This window comes from Crinia signifera, chromosome 3 (assembly GCF_055691185.1).
Source record: "Crinia signifera chromosome 3, ASM5569118v1, whole genome shotgun sequence".
Taxonomy (NCBI): Eukaryota; Metazoa; Chordata; class Amphibia; order Anura; family Myobatrachidae; genus Crinia; species Crinia signifera.
In genome coordinates this window covers 53,855,883-53,881,083 of record NC_139219.1, presented here as the reverse complement: position 1 = coordinate 53,881,083, position 25,201 = coordinate 53,855,883, and the positions used below count along the sequence as shown (strand labels likewise).

At 44.2% G+C, this 25,201-nt stretch overlaps 1 protein-coding gene across 2 annotated transcripts in view; it reads right to left on the bottom strand.

Moving 5' to 3' along the window:
* Window positions 1–25,201, bottom strand: part of KIF16B (kinesin family member 16B) — a 296,722-nt gene that overhangs the window by 53,509 nt on the left and 218,012 nt on the right. The window lies entirely within an intron of this gene.

The following is a 25,201-nucleotide window of genomic DNA, read 5'->3' as shown; positions in this document are numbered from 1 at the left end:
AACATGATTGCGGAAAAGATTGTTCTATGCAGGAACCTAACTAGCAGCTGGAAAAAGCAATATACTGTGTAAAAGCTGTAAAATCTGATTTACATACATAAGCCCTGCTATATGGTCAGACGTGTTTGAGTAAATTGATTTTGATACATAAGTATGCGGTTCCTGTGTCAACAACGTCTAGGGTGACCAGATCTACCAATAATGGTTGACGGTGACTAGGTCGAATCCTAAAGGTGCAATGTGCTTGCAATGTCTCGCAGCAGTGTACGGACACCCGACAGCCTGCGAGCCGCCGGGGCCTTCCCGGCGGCAGGGATGCATGCAATCTGTTGTGATGGATCTCATGCGTCCCCCTGCTTCCCGCCTGCCTTGCCGCCAGGAGGAACGGGTGGTCGGACGGCCTGCCGGTCCGACCACCTGGTCGGGTCCGATGCGCACGGGACCGCGCATCGGACCTGACTGCATGTCAGGGAGGGCCGATTTAGTCCGATTTAACAGCCCGATTGGTCGCAATCGGCTGAAATCGGACCAAATCGCCTCAGTGTATTAGACACTTTAAGAATGGTCGACATACCCTAGGTTTAACACAAGCTCAATTGGACATGGGCTACATGAATAAGGTTGATATGAGTTTTTCACTTTTTTTTATACTTTACTACCCAAGTGGGCATAGAGTAAGAATATAATAGTGTGCCGAACTCAGCAAGCCATGCAATGGGATAGGGTACACTTATACGATGTCCATATCGACATAGACACCAAAAAAGTGTCCATGTCGACCTAAAGCTTGACCTTCTGTCAATGTCGACCTAGGGTATGTTGCCTATTCTTTGGTGTTGGCTAACTATACCGTCACCGATACAGTAGCTGCAATATTTCATACTTGCCTACTCTACCATAATTTACGGAACACTTAGGGGTAAATTTACTAAAGCTTCTAAAATTAAAAAGATGTGATATTACTATAGCATCCAATCAGATTATGGGGGTATTCAATCCCGGGTCACGACTGTCGTTCCAGTACCCTGGCCTGTTTTAGTCTTGATCGACAGCATATCGCCAGGCGGGATTCAATGTCCCGCCTGTCGATCAGCGAAAAGGGGGCATGTCTGTGTCAATGGCGGTGAATTTTCGAGATTCAGCCGTGAGCGCGACAATTAACGGCCGTTGTATGCAAACCGGGCCCGACAGCTTTTAAAGTCGGGCCTGTTCTGTCGATCTGGCTCTTCAATTCTGTCAGGCAAGACAGCAATGAATAGGCGCCCGCCAATATTTCCCACGTCGGAAATAGCGGCGGAGATTGAACACCCCCTTTCAAGTTCTAGGATGCAATGGATAAATGATGAACAGAATCTGATTGGTTGCTATGGACATTACCTCTTTTCTTCTTTTTTTTCGCAGCTTTAGTAAATTTACACCTTAGAATCTAGAGGGAGTTTTTGCAGGAGCTCTTCTGTATTCCGCAGAGTAGTCGACTTCCAAGGTGCCACACATTAACGCTGGGAATGGTGGGAGAATGATATCGTATTTTACTATAAATTTTGGTCTGAAACATATTGTTGTAAATTAATGTATTATGTCACAGGGTGGCAACGATGCAAATCTTCCCAATCATAGGAGTTTTAGTTAGTTAAATCTTCCCAATCATAGAAGTTTTAGTTAGTTAAATCGACAGTTCTCAAAATTGCCGGTTACTACCGTGTTTTTGGATAATAAGAAACTGTCTTTTTTTTTTAAACAAAAAAAACCATAGGGCTTATTTTCGGCGTAGGGCTTATTTTATAGCCACTATGCCCCCAGTCCTGCTTTTTTTAGCCACCATGCCCCCAGTCCTGCTCCTCACCATTCAGCACCAGTTTTTCAGGCTTGCTGCCACTGCAGATTTACTCCACACCAGCAGTGTACTGAAGCCGCGTGTATGTGCGCGGTGACGTCATGCGCAATGCATCCCTGGGACCGGAAGAGGGAGGCTTCATCGGTACCAGGGCTGATTCAGTACTGCAGCAGCACCCCATATGCAGGGCGGCGGTGAGGGGGATAGCGGGGGTGGAGCAAACATACTACAGTGGTAGATCACAAAAGATTTTTAACTTTCACAGTAGTTAATTGATTTAAAAAAAAACTGCCCATTGCTGATCTATTGGCTATTTCTGCTCACATGGCTGGACTGCACCATTTATATTTAACAGAAAGGTTTCAGTACAACAAACCTGTTCTAACATACATTTTTAGGATTTTGCCAGTAAAACAAGGATATTCAACCAAATGCAAGAGGAGACTTCTATGACTTTGGATAAAGAAAAAACATGCTGCTAACAAAATTAATTTTCAATCCATGCTGCCATTTTTTTATCTATTGGTTACTGCAACATTAAGTTTACAGCTCCCTGCGAAATGCTGTATAGGTTTCTTTGTAATCTTTATTGGCAGACCTAATGAATCAACATGCCAAAAACCTACCCCACACTTCTCAACAGCTTCTTCCAAACCACAGTAATGAAAATTCATCAGAGGTCAGTGGTTAGTCTCTCTGCTGAGTGGCTGAATACACTTCGAGCAATCAAAATTAATAGCCGTTCCCCCGGCGCCATAAAAGTAATCGTCACTGAGAAATATGATTGAAAACAAATACGAATTTATCCTTGAATCTTTGATTTATCGCTGCTTGCGAATAGCCGTGTTGTTCAGCTGCGCGGAGATTATCAAGAATGATGTCAGTGAACTATCTGAAGACTGGTGCTTATAGGTGTCATATGATACATTTTAAAACCTCCTTTTAGTACGCTTTTAAAGTTCTTGTTATTGCAAAGTGTCTCGGAGGTATTTGTGAAAGATTTGTAAACACAGAAGATGATATCTTATTCAGGGTCATAATAAACTTTACCGAGTCGGTAGCGAAGGAGGTTTATGACATTTCAATGTTACACGGATAACATTACTCCTGGATACTGGAAACAAGCGAGCTTTTCTTGATTTGTCTAAAGCAAAGTGTTACGGCAGAGCAACCAAATAGCCTGTGATTTCCGCAACCACCTACATTTCTGCCTGCGTGCCAGGCCCTGAGGATTAGCTCAATCAATGAGAGATGATCCGCCGCTGCAGAATATGCTGCATAAACATTAGAGGGGGAGCATAACGGGAATATTAGGATGTTTCTATAGAGTACTAAAACCTATTTGTTGGATTTCAAAACAAGTTGCTGTAAGGTTACGTGTTGCCCTCAACTTTTTCGGCAATGGCAAAGATAAAACACTGGCTGCTACTAGGCACACATACAACTGTCAACCTCACAAAGTAGTTTACAGGGACACTTGGCTGGCTTTGTTGGTGAGTTTAATGAAGTCATGTCCTCTACTGGTGGACCTTGGAGCCTAAAGGTGCCCATAAGCTTGTGCGATTTGGGCACTTTTCATCGGATCCCGACAGATCGTGTCGATAAATCTGATAAAAATCTTGTGCACATCGGATGAGAGCAGGAGCTTGCATCTCACAGATTCCTTACGCTATCCCAACCCAATTACATCCCCTCTATGCAGTTCACATATAACCAGGGCTATTTTTCTGCAGGCTCCAGCAGGAACTGAGGCCCTTATTCTAGTTCACTCTGACAAAATATTTCTTAGATGGACAAAACCATGTGCACTGCAGGTGAGGCAGGTGAGGCAGGTGTAAAACCCCACCCAAATCTAATTATCTTGCAGTGCACATGGTATTGTCCATCTAAGACATATTTTGTCAGAAAGAGTGAACTAGAATAAGGGCCACAGTTCCTGCTGGAGAATGCAGAAAAATAGCCCTGACTATAACTTTACATATATTGTCTTTCTCCAGCCACACGTCACGCTGAACTGCAGGCCAACACTGCTGTGTGACTGTATCATACAGCACCCGAGGCCCAGCAATGTGGCTAGGCCAACATCTACAAATGTGACCACATACATTGCAATACAAGTCGCGTTATACATAACGTGTGAGCTTGGTGTGACTCTGTAGCGCCGCAGGCTTTTTGCATAATTTTCGGTTAAATAGCATCTAACGATTGTGCTGCTCGATTACTGGTCTGACATTACCACACCCGAGTTTTGGCTATTTAATGTAATGGATATTCAGTCTCGATATTTAAAAAATCTCTTTTCCGGCACTAGATGAATGCTGCAAAGGTCACTATCACGTATTATTGGAGAACCTCGACCTGTACGCCTATCTCTCGTTGATTCCAAAGGATTGACCAGTACGAATGTCTTTCATGAACTGCCTTCTTCCGAATAGACTTCTATTTGGTATGGCTGGCTAGCCTTCAAAGAAACTCCTGCATATAGTGAACACATTGCTGCCTCTATGTTATTATGTGATCAACATACTGTAGATGGCCTCTCGCCTATCAACCTACACCCTCCTCCTGCCTTTTCCTCATCGCTAGAAAATATATATCTTCTTGCTATTATTGCTGTTTGATGTGTGTTGTGGATTTGTTTTCATGTTTCATGTTTGTTCTACAGTTATTAATTCAATAAAAACAGACTGAAAATAAAGGGTCTTCCTTGGAAATAGTGTGCACAAGCAGGTTCTATGGCTAAAAAGGATATATGGCATGTCTATACTCGCTGTGTGACTGCCGCTGTACTTGCATAAAAAAATAGTGCACTGCCGGATGAACGTAGTATTACCTATGCATATACAGCCGCAGTCCCACAAAGAATATAGACATGCCATGTATCATTTTAATCAGCAGAAGCTGCTTGTGTGTCATATTCATTGTATTTCACAAACTCTATTTCACGGGGGGGGGGGGGGGGGGGGGGGGAAGAGTCGCAAACAGTTTCCTGATGCTACCGGTCTAGCCATAGAAAGGCTGTTTAATGCAAAATGAGGCTAGAATTACATGGACCCATCCGTATAGGTACTGTAGCACGCAGATTCCATTGTATTTATTATAGATTTGTAAGCTTGTAAGAAGGATAATATTACCTTAGATTTTCCAGACTCATTTCTTACTGATGATAAAGCGCAACAGAATGTACTGATGTAGGTAATTATAGTGGAGCATGGAATGAAATAATAATTTTTTCTTCGACAATTTTGGAAAAAAATGCCACCGCCTTTAAGATCATTTGAGCACATTTCTCAAGTACGTTGTTCAATAATACAGCACTTGCAGTACACATTTATAGCCGTGTCACACACTGTAGTTTTGGCTGTCATTCTTTTAAATACATAGAAAGACAGTCAATTTTATTTACAACAAAATATAAATGTAAAACCTCTCACGTTAAAGCCACTCATGAAAAGACAATGACATTCTAGTTTATCTCTAGTTGCATGCTATAAACAGATAAGAATGAGCTGTGACACATATCCATCATTTGGATTCCCTTGACATTTGCACTGTTCATAAAATCAAAAGCTTTGTTTTTTTAAACAAAGCCAGGTGCTTGGATAAAGATGAACAGTGTCAGTCATCTACATCCGTCAGAGAATAACAAAAGCATTAGAACCACAAAAACAGATACTTAGAGGAAAATAAGAACATTATTCAACCAAATTCGGTACAATGTTCCACTTTCTTTCTCCAGATCTTCCCTCCATCATCTTAGGTGAGGACAATACCCTAGCATTGTCCTCACTGACCCCTACATTATAATTTGACTTCTCCACTCTCTTTATCTGGACTCACATGACCTGGTTTCCACCCAGTATTATATCTGACTTCACAAAGTCCCCATTCCTTCTCTACAACCCAAGCCTACCATTACCAAATGTAACGTTAAGGTTACTGACACAATGCTCTTATCATTCTGGGTCGACAAACTAAACTCCTCCAATGTTTCCCTCGCCAGCCTTGTCCAAGCCGTTTCCCTATACAATGTCTCCCTTACTTCAAGTCTAGACTCAGTTGCCCCAGCGGTCAGTATTCACCATGGCCAATCCATATTCCAACCATAGCATTTCAAATGCACCAGACACATGCAAAAGCACTTCTAAAACACCAAGTAACAGCAGGAGAAATCATGCTGCAATTCAGATTTTGTACATACTGTATCAAACTGTGCTCTCAACACACAAAGCCAAACTCCGTTGCACACAGATATAAAATATACTTGCCTACCAGGTGTGGGACATCTTGCAAAAGAGCTGCTTGCTCTCCCGCTTCCTGCCTGCTTCCTCATGTATCAGACAGGATGATACGTCGGGATTCGTGGCTTCATGTAGAGGGGGCAAGGATAGAGACTGCATAATGTCTACACAAAGATGAGAATTGCGGCATAAGATCCACAGTGTGTTTACCTGCCTACCCCCAACCCTCCCTTCTAGCAGCCTAACCTTAACCTACCCCACGGAGCTGAACTCTAACCCTCCCCCCCTGTGTCTAACCCTAACCTCCCTTTTAAGTGCCTAATGCCCCTTTCCCACTGCAGGCTTTACACGGTAAAATGCCGTTTTTTTAGCCTTTTTAAACGGCTAGAGCTGCAGTGGGAAAGCTCCAGGTTGCTTTACCCGGGTAACAAATACCGGTATTTAACCGGGTAAAAAGCAGTGTTTTACCCGTGTAAGAGCCGGTTTTTTGGCAATGGGAAAGGTTTTTAAACGGTATTTAAAAATAATAATAAAGGTTAAGAACATGATTGGTGCATGTGATGTTTTTAATTACAGGCAAGGTTTACTAGAGAGTTTAAACGTGTTGCTTTGTGGTTTACACGGGTAAGTGTGAATGGGACATTTACTGCTTTTAAACGGTAATTTACCGTTTAAAAGCTGCAGTGGGAAAGGGTCTTTGTGGCTCTTACCCGGGTAAAGACCCATTTAAAAAAAACGGGTCTTTACCCGGGTAGGCAGTGGGAAAGCAGCATAATCCTCTCTCCCGACAGCCTAATGGAGTGTACACACTGTTCTATTCCGGCTCATGACCTATTTTGACTAATCGATTTTGGCTAACTGCACTTTAGATGTACTTTAAATTTACATGATCTTGCTATTTGGCCCTCAGCCATTCTACAGGCGAGATAGCCAAGATAAAATCAAGAAAATGGTAATGAATAGCGCTCGTGCTTTACTAAAATATAAAAAAGGGTCAAAGATATGGCTAGATTAAACAATTCATTTCAATGAAAAAATAACAATAAAATGCATGCATAAATGGCAAGATAAAAATACACAATAAAAGCTTTGAATAATGTGAGCTGCAAGTTGAGAATATATAGTACACCTCAATAGACATGATCAGGGCATGAAGAAAAACAATTAGTTGTCTTAGTCTAATATCCAGCTTGGGGGATGTACAGGCAGAACTGTATCTATGAGTGCTCTGATGTATATTAGGCAAGGTGTCCACAGTGTGGAAAGGGCAATCCTTGAATATTGTGCAATTCTGACTAACTTTCTATTCGATTTTGACTATATAGTCAAAATCGATAGCCAGAATCGCACCGTGTGTCCACCGTTTAACCTTAAACTGACGCAAGCATTCCCCGGTTACTCACCATTCTGCATCCTCATTGTTGACAGGATTTCGGTACCGGCCCCCTGGCAGTAGGGAATGTCGGCATCGGCATTATGAATGCTGGCTTCACCCCTTCCAGGATACATTCTCATAACTCTTGTTTCGAGATTCAAATATGTTTTTGGCAATACTAGTGTTAAGGTGCGTACACACCGTTAGATCTGGCATTCGTTTCGATTTCTGTTTGCCATTCAATTTCATCTGGCATTCGATTTTGATTCGATATGCTGTTCGATTTATACTACATAGTCTTGCCTGGCAAGACTATTTTACTTTTCGATTTCCACTATACGTGAACGCGCATTGGGATCGAATCTGCATCGAATGCTGCTAAAAGCATTCGATTTCTATTCGATTTTGCTAATAAGGAAAATCAAATAGAAAAATAGAGCATATCTCACTGTGTGTACCCTCTATTAGACTACATATTTATAAAGATAACAAGGACTATGGATAAGAAAAGAGTATAACAAATTTGTAAAGATGCACAAATTGTCAAAAATAAAATAACCTGTTTTGAAAACAAGAACAAACCAGAAAAAAGAACAAGAACAGTTCATTTTAATCCTGGCTGTTCAAAATCACCCCATCTGTTCTGAGTTGGGATGCCATTCCCGGGGCATTTCTTCAATCCCGGAATTCGGGATTGAAAAATGCTCAATCCCAGGATTGGCTTCCCTAATAAAGAAAAATGCCCCGGTTGCCCCGCATATTTACCTGCAGGTGAGAGAGCGGCCAGGAGCTGTGCTGGTGGCGGCTGCGAGACTGGTGGAGCTTCTGGGAGCTGGGCCGGGCGGAGTTGTGGAGGCGCGCCTGGCAGGTGGCGCCTGGAGCAGGGAGCGATGACGCAAGGCTGTGGGCGGGCGGAGTGACTGTGAGGCCTGCGCAGCATGACCTCTGACCATCACGCTGCACAGAGAGAGCAGGCCGGGAATAGGCAACAGCTGGGCAGCATCTGAGTGAGTGCTCAGACACTGCCCGGCATTACATTGCGCATGAGCAGTCTATTACCGAAATCCCAGGATTGGAAACTCCAATCCAGGGATTGAAATCCCGGTGTTTTTGGGGCCAAATCCCGAGATCCTGCCAATCCCGATCCTGGGATTGGCCACCCTAGTTATTAGCGACAATAGGATTTTTAGAATTGGTACTTGTGACTTATCTGGGCGCCCGATGTTGAAATTGTATGCCAGTACCCTAAGCATGCGATTTGATGCGTTTTGACGCGATTTCCCTTGAAGAGAAAATCGCGTTGCATTGTATGCTATTGTATTGCATGCGATGCGATGCGATTTTAATATGTACAGGCACCCAGATGCCCAGTGGCGTAACGATGGAGGGTGCAGGGGGTGCACTTGCTATGGGGCCCGGCCACCCTGTCATTTGGGGGGGGGGCCCGTAGGCACAGCAAGGAACCCCCTGCACCAAGCGGAGCCATGCCTTAACAGTTAACAGTACTAAAGAGTGACAGGGCACTGCCCTGTCTGCTGCTGCTCCCGGCTCCCATCCCCGTCTCCCCGCTGGCGGGGCGGCAGCATCAGCGACAGGAACTTACGCACATCCCTAGCGCTGGCTGCTCAGCCGCTCCTCCCGCCTGCAATGAGTTCACAGGAGGTGCGCGGCCCTACCAAAAGCAGCACTGAGCATCCTTATCAGCACCGAGCTCCCGTAGCATTGGGAACGGTAAGTGCGCCTGGAGGTGGTGGCGGGGGAGGGGTACTTTCAGCTATGGAGCCTCTTTGGGGAGGGAGGGAGTGTGGTTAATGCCCATGATGGAGCCTCTTGGCGGGCCTCATGTATGTTAGGGTGGCAGTGTATGTATGTAGGACAGTGTATGTATAAGAGAGACAGTGCATGCATGCATGTATGTATGTATGTATGTATGTATGTATGTATGTATGTATGTATGTATGAGGGAGACAGTGTATGTATGTATGTATGTATGTATGTATGTATGTATGTATGAGGGAGACAGTGTATGTATGTATGTATGTATGTATGTATGTATGTATGTGGGAGGCAGTGAATGTATGTTTGTACAGTGTTTATAAGGGAGGCAGTGTTTGTATGTATGAGGGAGTGTATGTATGTATGTATGTATGTATGTATGACAGTGTATGTATGTATGTATGACAGTGTATGTATGTATGTATGTATGACAGTGTATGTATGTATGTATGTATGTATGTATGACAGTGTATGTATGTATGTATGACAGTGTATGTATGTATGTATGTATGACAGTGTATGTATGTATGTATGACAGTGTATGTATGTATGTATGTATGTATGTATGACAGTGTATGTATGTATGTATGACAGTGTATGTATGTATGTATGTATGTATGACAGTGTATGTATGAGGGAGACAGTGTATGTATGAGGGAGACAGTGGATGTATGAGGGAGACAGTGGATGTATGAGGGAGACAGTGGATGTATGAGGGAGACAGTGGATGTATGAGGGAGACAGTGGATGTATGAGGGAGACAGTGGATGTATGAGGGAGACAGTGGATGTATGAGGGAGACAGTGGATGTATGAGGGAGACAGTGGATGTATGAGGGAGACAGTGGATGTATGAGGGAGACAGTGGATGTATGCATGTATGTATGTATGTATGTATGTATGTATGAGGGAGACAGTGTATGTATGAGGGAGACAGTGGATGTATGCATGTATGTATGTATGTATGTATGTATGTATGTATGTATGTATGTATGTATGTATGAGGGAGACAGTGTATGTATGTATGTATGTATGTATGTATGTATGTGTGAGACAGTGTATGTATGTATGACAGTGTATGTATGACAGTGTATGTATGAGGGAGACAGTGTATGTATGTATGTATGTATGTATGTATGTGGGAGGCAGTTAATGTATGTTTGTACAGTGTTTATAAGGGAGGCAGTGTTTGTATGTATGAGGGAGTGTATGTATGTATGTATGACAGTGTATGTATGAGGGAGACAGTGGATGTATGCATGTATGCATGTATGTATGTATGTATGTATGTATGAGGGAGACAGTGTATGTATGAGGGAGACAGTGGACGTATGCATGTATGTATGTATGTATGTATGTATGAGGGAGACAGTGTATGTATGAGGGAGACAGTGGATGTATGAGGGAGACAGTGGATGTACAGTATGCATGTATGTATGTATGTATGTATGTATGTATGTATGAGGGAGACAGTGTATGTATGAGGGAGACAGTGGATGTATGTATGTATGTATGTATGTATGTATGTATGTATGTATGTATGTGGGAGACAGTGTATGTATGAGGGAGACAGTGTATGTATGCATGCATGTATGTATGTATGTATGTATGTATGTATGTATGTATGAGGGAGACAGTGGATGCATGCATGTATGTATGTATGTATGTATGTATGTATGTATGTATGTATGAGGGAGACAGTGTATGTATGAGGGAGACAGTGGATGTATGTATGTATGTATGTATGTATGTATGAGGGAGACAGTGGATGTATTCATGTATGTATGAGGGAGACAGTGTATGTATGAGGGAGACAGTGGATGTATGCATGCATGTATGTATGTATGTATGAGGGAGACAGTGTATGTATGAGGGAGACAGTGGACGTATGCATATATGTATGTATGTATGAGGGAGACAGTATGTATGAGGGAGACAGTGGATGTATGCATGTATGTATGGGTACTCTTTACCTAGAAGGGCGCCCGTCGTGGTGATCGCGGGTACATTTATGTCTGGCCGCGACGCGACCGACGCGATGCCCGCGATTTCCCATTGAAACCCATGTTAAACATGGAAATCGCGTCGGTCGCGTCGCGGCCGGCCATAAATGTACCCCCGATGCCCGCGACGCGATGCACCCGATTTCCCATAGGAATCAATGTTAAATGGCCCGACCGACGCGATTTTACTGTTAAATGCCTCTATGGACCCGATGTGGCCATAGGAATCAATGTTAAATGGGCTACAGAGCCCAAATAGGCACAATTAACCCTTAAATGTCCCCCCAAATTTTTAACGCCACCCCACGATCCACGCCAACCCGAAGCGTGGCGAGCGCAGCGAGCCCGCGAGGGGCGGCGGTACGCGTCCTCCGACCTTTTCATGCCTTACTATCCACGTCGGCGTGGAGTTGAGAATAGAATAGTGTGGGGAGCGCAGCGAGCCACCGAGCCCGAAGCGTGGCGAGCGCAGCGAGCCCCGCGAGGGGACGCGGATACCTTCACAGGTAAACGCGTCCCCTTTGCGGGCTTCACAGGTGTCCGTGGCCACGCGGACACCTGTGAAGTCCGCGAAGGGACGCGTTTACCTGTGAAGGTATCCGCGTCCCCTCGCGGGGCTCTCTGCGCTCGCCACGCTTCGGGCGCGGTGGCTCGCTGCGCTCGCCACGCTTCGGGCGCGGTGGCTCGCTGCGCTCGCCACACTATTCTATTCTCAACTCCACGCCGACGTGGATAGTAGGGCATGAAAAGGTCGGAGGACGCGTACCGCCGCCCCTCGCGGGCTCGCTGCGCTCGCCACGCTTCGGGTTGGCGTGGATCGTGGGGTGGCGTTAAAAATTTGGGGGGACATTTAAGGGTTAATTGTGCCTATTTGGGCTCTGTAGCCCATTTAACATTGATTCCTATGGCCAAATCGCGGGCATTGAGGCATTTTACATGAAAATCGCGGTCAATCAGCCTTTTTAACATTGTTCCCTATGGAAAAATCGCGGTCATCGCGGGCAGCAGATTTTTATGTACCCGCGATGACCGCGATTTTACCCCCGACGCCCGCGATTCCAATCGCTGGCGCCCTTCTAGGTAAAGAGTACCTATGTATGTATGTATGTATGTATGTATGTATGTATGTATGAGGGAGACAGTGTATGTATGAGGGAGACAGTGGACGTATGTATGTATGAGGAGACAGTGTATGTATGAGGGAGACGGTGGACGTATGCATGTATGTATGTATGTATGTATGTATGTATGTATGAGGGAGACAGTGTATGTATGAGGGAGACAGTGGATGTATGCATGGATGTATGAGGGAGACAGTGGATGTATGAGGGAGACAGTGGATGTATGAGGGAGACAGTGGATGTATGAGGGAGACAGTGGATGTATGAGGGAGACAGTGGATGTATGAGGGAGACAGTGGATGTATGAGGGAGACAGTGGATGTATGCATGTATGTATGTATGTATGTATGTATGTATGTATGTATGAGGGAGACAGTGGATGTATGCATGTATGTATGTATGTATGTATGTATGTATGTATGTATGAGGGAGACAGTGAATGTATGTTTGTGCAGTATTTATGAGGGAGGCAGTGTATGTATGTACGTACGTACGTATGTATGTATGTATGTATGTATGAGGGAGACAGTGTATGGATGCATGTATGAAGGAGATAGTGTATGTATGTATGGCAGTATATGTATGTAATGTAAGACCCCATTCCCACCCATCTGTCCATCTGTTTGCATGTCTGTCCATCTATGTTTCCATATCGTGCTCTGTTGGACCGTCTATGCCTGCCCCCTGACTGATTTTCTCCCTCCCCAACGCTGTCTCTCTTTCTGCCCATCTCTCTCTCTCCCTCCTCAACACTGTCTCTATCCCACCTTGACTCTGTCTATCTTTTGCGCTGTCTCTGTCCCTGGCATCCTCTCTTTCTCCTTCTCTCTGCCTGATACTCTCTTGCTCCCCTCTTTCTCTCTCCCTCCCTTGTGCACTCTCTCTCACTCCTCACATCCCTCCCTCTCTCTTTGATACCCTCTCTCTCACCTTGATGTCCTCTTTCTCTCTCTCATCCCTTTCTCACACCACCCCATCTCTCTTTTACTCTCCCTCTTTTTCCATGAAATCCTCTCTTTTTTTCTGACACTCCTAGGGGCATCGTAATGGGGTGGGGGCCCTTTAAATTTTTTTGCTATGGGGCCCTGAATGTTCTAGTTACTCCTCTGCAGATGCCTGTTTCATATGTGAAATGGCCCCCCAGACCCCATTTTTAATTGTATACCCACCCTGATGGCTAAATGACCCCCATTGTTAAAGCCACCCCACTATCAACACCAACCCGAAGCGTGGCGAGCGCAGCGAGCCCGCGAGGGGCGGCAGTACGCGTCCTCCGACCTTTTCATACCCCCACTATCCACGTCGGCGTGGAGTTGATTTTATATAGTGTGGCGAGCGCAGCGAGCCACCGAGCCCGAAGCGTGGCGAGCGCAGCGAGGGGACGTGGATACCTTCACAGCTATACGCGTCCCCTCGCGGGCTTCACAGGTATCCGCGTGCGCTCGCCACGCTTCGGGCTCGGTGGCTCGCTGCGCTCGCCACACTATATAAAATCAACTCCACGCCGACGTGGATAGTGGGGGTATGAAAAGGTCGGAGGACGCGTACCGCCGCCCCTTGCGGGCTCGTTGCGCTCGCCACGCTTCGGGTTGGCGTTGATAGTGGGGTGGCATTAACAATGGGGGGCATTTAGCCATCAGGGTGGGTATACAATTAAAAATGGGGTCTGGGGGGCCATTTCACATATGAAACAGGCATCTGGGTGCCTTCACATATTAAAATCGCGGCAAATCACGTCAAATCGCATCGCATGCAATCTGATTGTATGCGATGCGATTTGACGCGATTTTTAGGTGCGATGAAGAAAATCGGGCGCCCAGATAAGTCACAAGTACCTTAGAATCACTTTCACGGCTATTCCTGAGTTCCGATGCACAATATCGTCGTCACTGCTCTCTTCATTGGATTCAGAGTTGTCCCTCTCTGGACTGGGCCGTAGAAATCTTATACAGACACCACATTTTTGGCATCGGTAAGACCTCTTCATTTGTGTGGCACACTGAAGCCCGAAAGCAGGCAGAAAACAAAACCACAGTGCCCCAATGTAGCTGCATTGCTCTGGCTTAGCTCTGCCAATTCTGTCACTACGCACCTGCAAGCAAAGGCACTAGGCGCAACAAAGTGGAACTTGCACTTTGTCAGCTCCACAGAGAATTTTAGCATGGCAGAGTTATTCTCCTACATACAAAATATGTAGAATTGGGATCCAAAAATTTGTAGCACGTGCAAGCAAGTCACTTCTTATGGTAATGTATAAATGTTACAAAACAAACAAAATCAAAGTTTTCCATTGTTACAATACAAAACATAGGAGCGGTCACATGACCAATTCTGGCAGAGAGGTAAAAAAAAAATCTACAATTTTATCACTTTCGATACAATCACCCAAATTATCATAGCAGTACCTAAACAAAAGAGCAGCGACGCTTCAAAATTTGAAATGGGGCAATGGACCACCCTCGATAATCCTAGTGTTAAGCCGCGTACACACAGGGTGATATAATGTCGCTCATTTTAGACCTTATGAGCGATGTCACCGACGAAATATGCATGACCCCCTCCATTATCTGTGCAATTACACACGAGACAGGAGATCGTTAACGAAAGCCATTCTGCAGCATGGCCCCTACTATCACTCATTGCCCGCCAGAATTGGCAAGGTCCCCACAGCCACTGATAACGGTGGTGGCCGCAATCGTTCAGTGTGTAGAGACCTTTAAACTGGAATCTTAGAGTTCTGGCTGGATAAAACTTGCATCGCAGCCCTTTTAGTCAACTCTTTACCCACTGGGGTTTTTAAAGCATGCGACAGGTTAGTATTGACACCCATCACCTATGGACTTCCACACTACAAGTATCGGTCAGCAGTCAAGCACTACAGGGACTGCCTCCCAAAGCAATCAGATCAAGCAGGAGATTTTCTGAAAACACACCCCCTGGAGCCATATGCAAATAAGCAGCTCCTATAGCAGTACAGAGTCAATACATTGCCTATTCGGGTTTTAGAACATATCAGATAAATCTAATATCTTTATTCGTGTTGCCAAAGGCAAGATCAAAGAGTTGAATGTTAATATCTTTATTGACCAGCTATACGTTACTATCAGTTATCATAAGTAAAATAACGCAGTCGTAAAAGGCATTCCCCTGTGCATAAAATGTCAAGCTAACAAGTCCTGGAAAAAAAAAATGCAGCTTTCACATTTAAAAAGGAAAAAAATAATTGACGTCTTGTCAAGAGAAACCAAACTATTGCATAGTAATTGGGAAGAGCATAGAAATGAAAGCCCTGCCAGGGAAGAGCAGCCACTGATGTGTTCTATACACAGAAGCAAAGAAAGTGTGATCAATTTAATCTATAATACAAGCTTCAGGCGGGCATGCAAAAAATTCCCATAAAGCTAATGAAACGTTAAATCTCATCTTACATACATACTTGTCAAGTGTAGTGTTCCCAGGTGTCCCACTTTTCCCGGGACAATCCAAGGATTTGACACTGGATATTTGTAACCGGTAATGCTGTGAATTGCAATTGCCTTGTGCTCCAAGGTGATTACAATGTGTGCGCATGTTATTCTATTACTGTTTAACAGGATTTGGCTCGCAAAGGAAGCAGCTCGGCCACAGTTTAGTTATGCCGGTCACGGTGTAAGAGATAGACAATGCCTAAGTCGACCACTAATGATCGACAGTGACTAGGTTGAGACCTAGAAATGGTCGACATACTATAGGTCGACATTGACAGAAGGTCTCAAAACAACCAAAGGTGTACCACTGGTGCACTGTCTCTAATTAAGACCGTTACGTTGTTCCTCTCTCATTGAAATCAATGCTCTCCACATGTAGTAAGTAACCACATGAAGGATAAAAAAACACAGAGAGAAGCAAATCAGGTACTTGTGTATTTTGGCGGCGCCCCCAATGTCCATTCGCGCGATGTGTACATCGCGTCGCATCGCATGCCATGCACCCGATGGCATGCGATGCAACGCGATTTTTACCCCCATGCGATGAAAGATTGTATAAGCACCCTAAAGGGTGCTTTTAAGCACCCTAATGGGTGCTTACAATGTTAAATGCACCCCCACGCCACCCCCCCACTATAAACGGTACGCGTCCTCCGACCTTTTCATACCCCCACTATACACGTCGGCGTGGAGTTGAGAATAGAAAGTGTGGCGAGCGCAGCGAGCCCGAAGCGTGGCGAGCCCCGCGAGGGGACGTGGATACCTTCACAGGTATCCGCGTCCCCTTGCGGGCTTCACAGGTGTCCGCGTCCCCTCGCGGGGCTCGCTGCGCTCGCCACACTTTCTATTCTCAACTCCACGCCGACGTGGATAGTGGGGGTATGAAAAGGTCAGAGGACGCGTACCGCCGCTCGCCACGCTTCGGGTTCACGTTTATAGTGGGGGGGGGGTGGCGTGGGGGTGCATTTAACATTGTAAGCATCCATTAGGGTGCTTATACAATGTTTAATCGCATCGCATTGTATGGCATTGTATGCCATATACAATGGCATACAATTTTAAAATTGTATGACATTGTACAATATCGCGCGATATCGCGTCGCATCGCATACCATCGTATGCCTTATGGTATGCGATGCGATGGGCGCCGCCAAAATACACAAGTACCGCAAATCAATAACCGTTCCTCTGGACAAGATTTAATACATGGGATATCCCTTGGAACTGACCTGTAAATCTGCCCCTATATGCATATAAAGGTATCTTTCAATTCATCATGTGCTCCCGTGCCCATTAAATGCAGGCTCACCTTACAATGGTGCTCTATTTTCACTGAAAGGTTTCTTTGCTCTGGGATAAACGGATCATCAATGAAGTGTCTCAAGTCCAAGCACAGTCACAAATAAAAAAGGATTTTATTCCAAGAGTCCAAAGAACATTTAAAAAGTAGTAAAAAAAACAATGACAAAAAAATCAAACAGATGGTCTCCTCTTATCACTGAACCCCTCCCCCAAAAAAACACCTCCACTCACCCAGGTATAGGGACAAGGTGGGTGCTCAGTAGATGGAAAGATAGAGCCATGGGGATCAGTGAAGCTGGATAGTCCTCCTCAGTACCTTTACCGACACATTTCGGGCCCATTTATTAAATATTTTCCAGAGGAACGGTATTGATTTGCCTCTCTCTGTGTTTTTAAAAATCGACATGCGTTTTTCACGTTTTTGGTGTCTATGTAAACATATGTAGACACGGCATATGTGTGTCGCGTTTGCTCGCCATGTTCGAACACACTATGATATTCTCACTCTATGCCCACTTGGATAGTAAAGTATGAACCAAGTCGGTCTACACCAAAAAAAGCATGTGGACCTTGTGAGTGTAGACCATGCCCATGCTGACATTCTGTCAATGCCGACCTATGGTATATGTTGACTATTTCAAGGTGTCCACCTAGTCACTGTCGACCATTATTGGTCTACAAAGTGACTGTTGACCTAGACCCTTGATGGCGAACCTTGACACTCCAGCTGTTGTTGAACTACATATACCAGCCTGCTCTGCTTCAGTTTTACCATCAGTGGCCATGCTAAATCTGATGCAGAGCATGCTGGGATGTGTAGTTCAACAACAGGGACGGCATACCAGTTATGCCTGCCTTACAACACTGGCTCTGAAAGTCCACCTACAGCACAACAGAGGCACAGGGGTGACATGCCTGGCTAAACGCACGCACCCACTTCCGAATACCTGCATATAGAAAGCACCCGCGACTCACTGACATTAACCAGAAGCACTGCTGACTGTGGGGCTCCGAGTCGCAGGTGCAACTTGCTGCGCCAACTGGTCACTAGCGGCCGCATCACAGCCACAATGAATGTACAGTAGTAACATAGTAGTTTGAGGTTGAATAAAGACATATGTCCATCAAGTCCAACCTTTTGCCGGACTCATTAGAGAAGGGGTTCTGAAACTCAGTCCTCAGGACCCCACACAGTTCACATTCTCCAGGTCAACCGGCAGGTGCACAGGTGCATTCATTACTCATTGACATTTTAAAAGATCCACAGATGGAGCTAATTATTTCACTGATTCTGTGAGGACACCTGCAAAACATGCACTGTGTGGCGTCCGGAGGACCGAGTTTAAGAACCACCTGTGCATTAGAGGTTATGGTCTAGATGCGATTTCCCATTTAATGTTTACTTTGTTTTATTTAACTTTGGGCCAAATAATGATTATGGGTTATACCCCATAACTTTTTTTTCCCAACAAGTGCTTGTTCATCCTTATAGAGAGTTCCATACTTTACTCCCCTGATCGTAAAAAAAGCCTTTCCTTCTAAGGGCACGATATCGATACTTGTTTCCTAGCACGGCGCCCACGATATTCAGTCGTATGGCATTGTATTCAATTTAAAATTGTATACCATTGTATATGGCATACAATGCAATGCAATGCGATTTTAAATTGTATAAGCACCCTAATGGGTTTTTTCAATGTTAAATGGTCCCCCTATACGATTTTTAATCGTATAAGCACCTTAATAGGTGCTTACAATGTTAAATGCACCCCCACGCCACCGCCACTACCAACGCCAACCCAAAGCGTGGCGAGCCCGCGAGGGGCGGCAGTACGCGTCCTCCGACTTTTTCATACCCCCACTATCCATATGCGTGGAGTTCATCTGATATAGTGTGGCGAGCGCAGCGAGCCCCACGAGGGGACGCTTTTTACTTTACATGTATTCCACGTCCGCTCGCCACGCTTCGGGCTCGCCACACTATCTAAAATCAACTCCACGCCGATGTGGATGGTGGGGGTATGAAAAGGTCGGAGGACGCGTACTGCTGCGCTCGCCACGCTTCGGGTTGGCGTAGATAGTGGGGGTGTCGTGGGGGTGCTTTTAACATTGTAAGCACCCATTACGGTGCTTATACAATGAATAATCTTATAGGGGGCCATTTAACATTGAAAGCACCCATCAGGGTGCTTATACAATTTAAAATTGTACACCATCGCATAGTATGCCATTGTATGCCATATACAATGGTATACAATTTAAAATTGTATAACATCGGGTGCCATCGCATCCCATACCATTGTAAGGCTTATGGTATACGATGCGATGGGCGCCGTGCTAGGAAACAAGTACCACGAAATCTTCTCTCCTCTAGTCTGAGTGTATGCCCACATGTCCTAGTCTCTGACCATATATTTGTAAATAATAAGCATGTCTCCTCTTAAACGTCTCTTTTTTCAAGAGTAAACCATTCTAATTCAGCTAATCTGTACTCATAAGTAAAGATTCCTTCCCTTGGATTAGCTTGGTTGCCCTTCTCTGAACTTTTTTTCAGGGGCCCAAAGCCTAACGCCCCCATCGGCACCCCCGATCACCACCTGTACCCCACTGCCACCCACCCCCGTCATAAAGGGCCCCCGTAGCCACAGCACACTTGCAACCGACTAACCATTGATGCCATAAAGGGCCCCCTTAGCCACAGCGCACCGGTACCCGGCTAACCATTGACTCCACGGACGATGCCTGCCACCTGCCTCGCAGTCTGCGGGACACCCGCATAGCATTACTGGGAGTCTGGGATGGGACGCGGCAGCCGCACCAATGACCTGTGGCGGGAGATGGTTTCCCTGCTGCTAAGTTCCGCTCTGCTCTCTATGTAGTGAGCAGTGTCTGCGCTGATGCTTAATTAGTATACAGTTTAACTTTAAAAAGGGGTTGACAGTGACTGGTCGACACCTTGTAATCGCGACATATTATAGGTCGACATTGACAGAAGGGCAGTTTAACGTTAAAAGGGCAGTAAAATACTTATAAGGTGATGAAACCCAGATTCATGAGCCATGTATCTGCCACAAAGGTGCGCCAAATACCATATACAGTAAGCTTTATCTTCTCTGCAAACACTTATAATTGTAGATGTGTTATTGTAAAGGTGTAGGTGTTAATACAGCCATCTTTCCTGAGCTATGCATTGTTCTTCAGCTTTGTTCAGATATTAACACAAATTGGAGATGAGTGCAGATGTAATGTATTGTTATATATAAAGAATAGAACTCAACATTTGAAGAAAGAGAGAATTGAACAATTGTTAATTTGTGAACAGAAAACAGCATAAAATAGGATGTGTCAATAAAAATGGTTTGCGATGTGTTTGAGAGGATTTCAAACACCATTCAATTTCCAGCAACTGTATATCCACTGAGTAATTACCATTCACAGATCAGAGGGAACATATGCATTGTCACTGTATTCAAGAGAAGTTACAGAGTTCTATTGTATTTCAAACTTGTTTCTGAATAATACTTTTCCAGCTAATGTTACTACTGTATATACAGAGACAATCTGCACCACCTTATTAATAATAATAATAATAATAATAATAATAATAATAATAATGCAGTATATATTTAAGATATCTAGGCCACTGCTACACCATGTGCCACATAGCTAGCAAGTGTTTTACATGTTGACGGACGTTGGCAGCCCAGGAAATTTTAACATTTCCTCCTATTACAAGAGCCCTAACTTGAAGCTATGGGCTTAGTTAAAAGTAGTGACAAGTGAATGATTAATAGCGTAAATGTGGCGCAATGCAGCCCTAAAATCACAGTCCCTGAAATGTCGCCCACATTTCCAAACTTAAATCTATACAAAAATTGGAACCATAAAAAACGAGGCGCAATGTACTGTATACTTATTATTTATTTATTAACAGTTTCTTATATAGCGCATACATATTCCGCAGCGCTGTACAGAGAATATTTGAACATTCACATCAGTCCCTGCCCCAGTGGAGCTTACAATCTATGTTCCCTACCACATGTACACGCACACATAGACATTCTAGGGTTAATTTTGTTAGGAGCCAAATCACCTACAGGTTGAGTATCCCTTATCCAAAATGCTCAGGACCAGGAGAATTTTGGATAACGGATTATTCCGTATTTCGGAATATTTTAATATTTCAATGATGTATTTTGAAGTATCTTGCATTTATGCTGTATAAACACATAATATACACACAAATATATTTTATTACCACATAAAATACACACAAATATATTTTAATTGTTCAAAAAACAAGGTTTCAAAACGTGAAACAAAATGTATGTACTATCTCAGCACTGAATTTGAATGCCAAGCAATCATTGTCTTGCACATATATAGTGCCAGTTACATATCATGTCCCCAGTGATGCTGTTACAAATGTCTCCAGTGAGTTTTTAGCAAAAAAAATTTTTTTTTTCACTTTCTGGAATGTCCGTATTTCGGAATAATTTGGATAACGGATATTTGGATACGGGATACTCGACCTGTACCAGTATATTTTTGGATTGTGGGAGGAAACCGGAGTACCCGGAGGAAACCCACGAAAGTACGGGGAGAATAAACAAACTCTGCACAATTAGGGCCATGGTGGGTATTGAACCCATGACCTCAGCACTGTGAGGCAGTAATGCTAACCATGACACCATCCGTACCGCCTGTACCGTATTCCTTATAACTTTGCGCAATTCTCTTCTATTACAGAATGATTCATATAATTGGCGATGTAGTCTTGATGTGGAATGATAAAAAATAAAAACCGGTGATTAGAAGATGTGTTGTACAGAACTTAATGAAATGTGACTTTCTTAAATTTGGGGTGGAATATTCCAGTAGGGCGTACCAATCTCACTTGTGTGATAATCTGGTTGTCGGCTCCTGCTCAATGACAGGAGCTGTGTGCTGCATTGTAACACTTCATGCAGCACCAGGCTCTTGTTACAGTGCATGAGCTGACACTGCAGCCTACACTATAATCGGGGCAGCCCACATCTCCAGGACCCCCAGAGTGACAAAAACTGGAGGTCGGGCATGTGTGATCCATTTGTTGTTGACTGGATGCGCATATATGAGCTCTCCACTGTATATTCAATTATTTGAAAATGAAATAGGGATGGGGTGTGGTCGTATAGTCCAGTGGTTCTCAAGGACCCCCAACAGTGCACGTTTTCCAGGTCACTCATTATTCACTGACACATTTTAAAAGATCCACAGGTGGAGCTAATTATTTCATCTGTGTTTCTGTGTGGAGACATGGAAAATGTGCACTGTTGGGGGTCCTTGAGGACCAAGGTTGGGAACCACTGGTATAGTCGACAGTAAAAAGGTTGAAAGCCAATAGGTTGTACATTCTTTACCATCTCAGTGGACATGGAGGGGGCATATAATAGTGCCCGAAGCATGGTGAGCGAAGCAGTAGGCTTAAACGATGTCCATGTCGACATTTGTTGACATAGACACAAAAAAGAATTTAAAAAACTCACGTTGACCTTTTGCTTGGGTCGACCTTTTTTTGGCAGGTCGACCAATAGTGGTCGACCTAACGACTGTCGACAAATTCGACCCATACCCATAGGGATAGCCTCCTCCAGTTATACCCTTTAATAAAAATGAATAAGCCCAATCTCCAGGGAACAGGTTTACAAAAGCTTTGACACACAAGCAAATCCATATTATGCCTAAAAAAGACGAATGATTAGAAACTGCCAGCTCAGTCGGCTATGGCAAACCACCACCACCCCCAGAAAATCTAATAAGAAGCTGGATTTCCATTAAGTAAAAACAGAAATAAGCCTTTAAGGGAAAAGAAGTATTTCTCAGAAGTGCGACACATAGCTGTGATTTGACACTTGGATCTGTTAACCGAGGAACACGGTAATTAGATCAAGAAAATATGGCGGCACGCACAGAACTAAATACTGCTTGCAGCACAGCAGGGGTATTACTTTCCCAAAGTTTGGGAACTTTAATCTGCGAGAATCTAAAATCACTGCTTAAAACGGTTTTACTTTTGATTCGCAGACGTATCCCCTTTTTCTGGGACTTAAAAGGGAAAAAATGGGAGACGGGCTGTGTGGCTTTCACAAAACTCACTGCTTACAGATGCCGCATGAGCTCATCTGACAAATACAAAGGATTAGTAAAGAAATGGAAGATAACAGTAATACAAATAACAAAATTAAATAATTAAACCACAGGAACACTCTGCAGAAATCAGAGGTTCTGGTGAGATCATATTTATATTTTTTTGACAGATAGATCATTTGTTCATTGGCGGCAGCCACAAGCGGAATTTATGCTTCAGTAGATTAAATATCTTCCAATTCCTTGGATCAGTTATATCGCAATAGCCACCTGTAACTAAGCCAACATAATGCTATCTGCATCTACTGTGCTTGGTCAGTTGACAGCATGGTGTCGTGTGTTTTTGTAAGACCACCACACAGCACACTAGGGGTACATGGATTGAGTCTGGTGCAGTGAATAAGAGGAAGATGATAATGCAGCAGCGAGTCAGCTCCAAGCGGTCAAGTTAAAGGCTGGATTTGAAAATTGTCAGTTAGAGATCAACTGGCTGCTGCGTTATCATTGGCCACTGTATTACTTCTCCAGGCTTAAATTTACCAAGCTGAGCTTCTTAGCATCTTGAAGTTTAATGGGGCATTAGAATTTGAACAGTAGTGCCATTTTACATACTGTATTCTGCTTAAACGCACCAAAAAGCGCTTAGTAAATTTGACAATATGGATGGCTCCTGTATATTTGTAGTACATAAATATATTACAATGTCACATCATCTCTCAATTAATAAAAAAATAATTGTATGTAAATGAAACCCATAAAAAGGCTTTCTAGTACTACTGTATATACTGTATAGGGCTCAATCCAATTACACACGGTGATCTTGCGAGTGCAAGTCATTGCCACAGCGGCCACACTTTACGGCTAAATGAATTTGCACAATAGGGCGCTGAGCAATGTTATGCTGATTTAAGCTAGTGAAAGGTGCGATTTCAGGTGCGGCGCTGGCGTTAAAACATTTTTTCAAGGGCACATTGCACCCTTCCCATTTAATTGGATTGGCCCCATAGTGTTTATTCTAGTTCACAACACCTTCCAAAACCCGTGCAATCCTAAAATGCTGGAAAATCTTATGCATTCCTCCCATCTATTGTAATATGCATATTGGCACATACACACAATGGACAAATTGACAGAAGGGGTGTATGTTCCTCCGGGTGTGGATCATTTGGTCACCAGCAAGTTGTTAAACAGTGATTATGTCGACACCATTAGGTTGACATGTGTCTAGGTCGACATGTAGGAATGTTGACATGAGTCTAGGTGGACATGGGTTAGGTCGACAGGGTCATTGGGTCGAAATGGGTTAGGTCAACAGTCAAAAGGTCGACATGTGGTTTTTCACTGTTTTTTGATCCGAAAGTCAACACAGTCGACATGGACACAGGTTAATTTGGACCGCTGCACTCGCCATGCATCGGGCTTATTATTCCGCCACGCCCTAGTGGATGGTAGGGCATGAAATACTGCCCGTCGGCACATGTCGGCTCAAAAAAACAGTGAAAAACCCCATGTCGACCTAACCCATGTCGACCCAATGACCCTGTCGACCTAGACTCATGTCGACCTTCCTGCATGTCAACCTAGACACGTCAACCGAAATGCATGTCAACCTAATGACTGTCTAACAATTTGCTAGTGACCCAATGACCGCATCCCGTTCCTCCCGGATTTCTCCCTTAGAACTTGTAGAATGTATGCTTTGTAGCAGCCGTCATAGACTGTTTAGTTAGATTTGTTTATAATAAGAACATGAAGTATGTGGCTTAGCATTGGGACAGCTGCTCATTGGTCCATGCAGAGGGCCGTACAGCAGCTCAGTAGCTCATATACAGTATAGAGCAGGGCTGGGCAATTGCGGCCCTCCAGATGTTGAGGAACTACACATCCCAGGATGCTTTGCATTAGTTTTGCTATCTGGCCATGCTGAAACAGATGCAAGGCATGCTGGGATGTG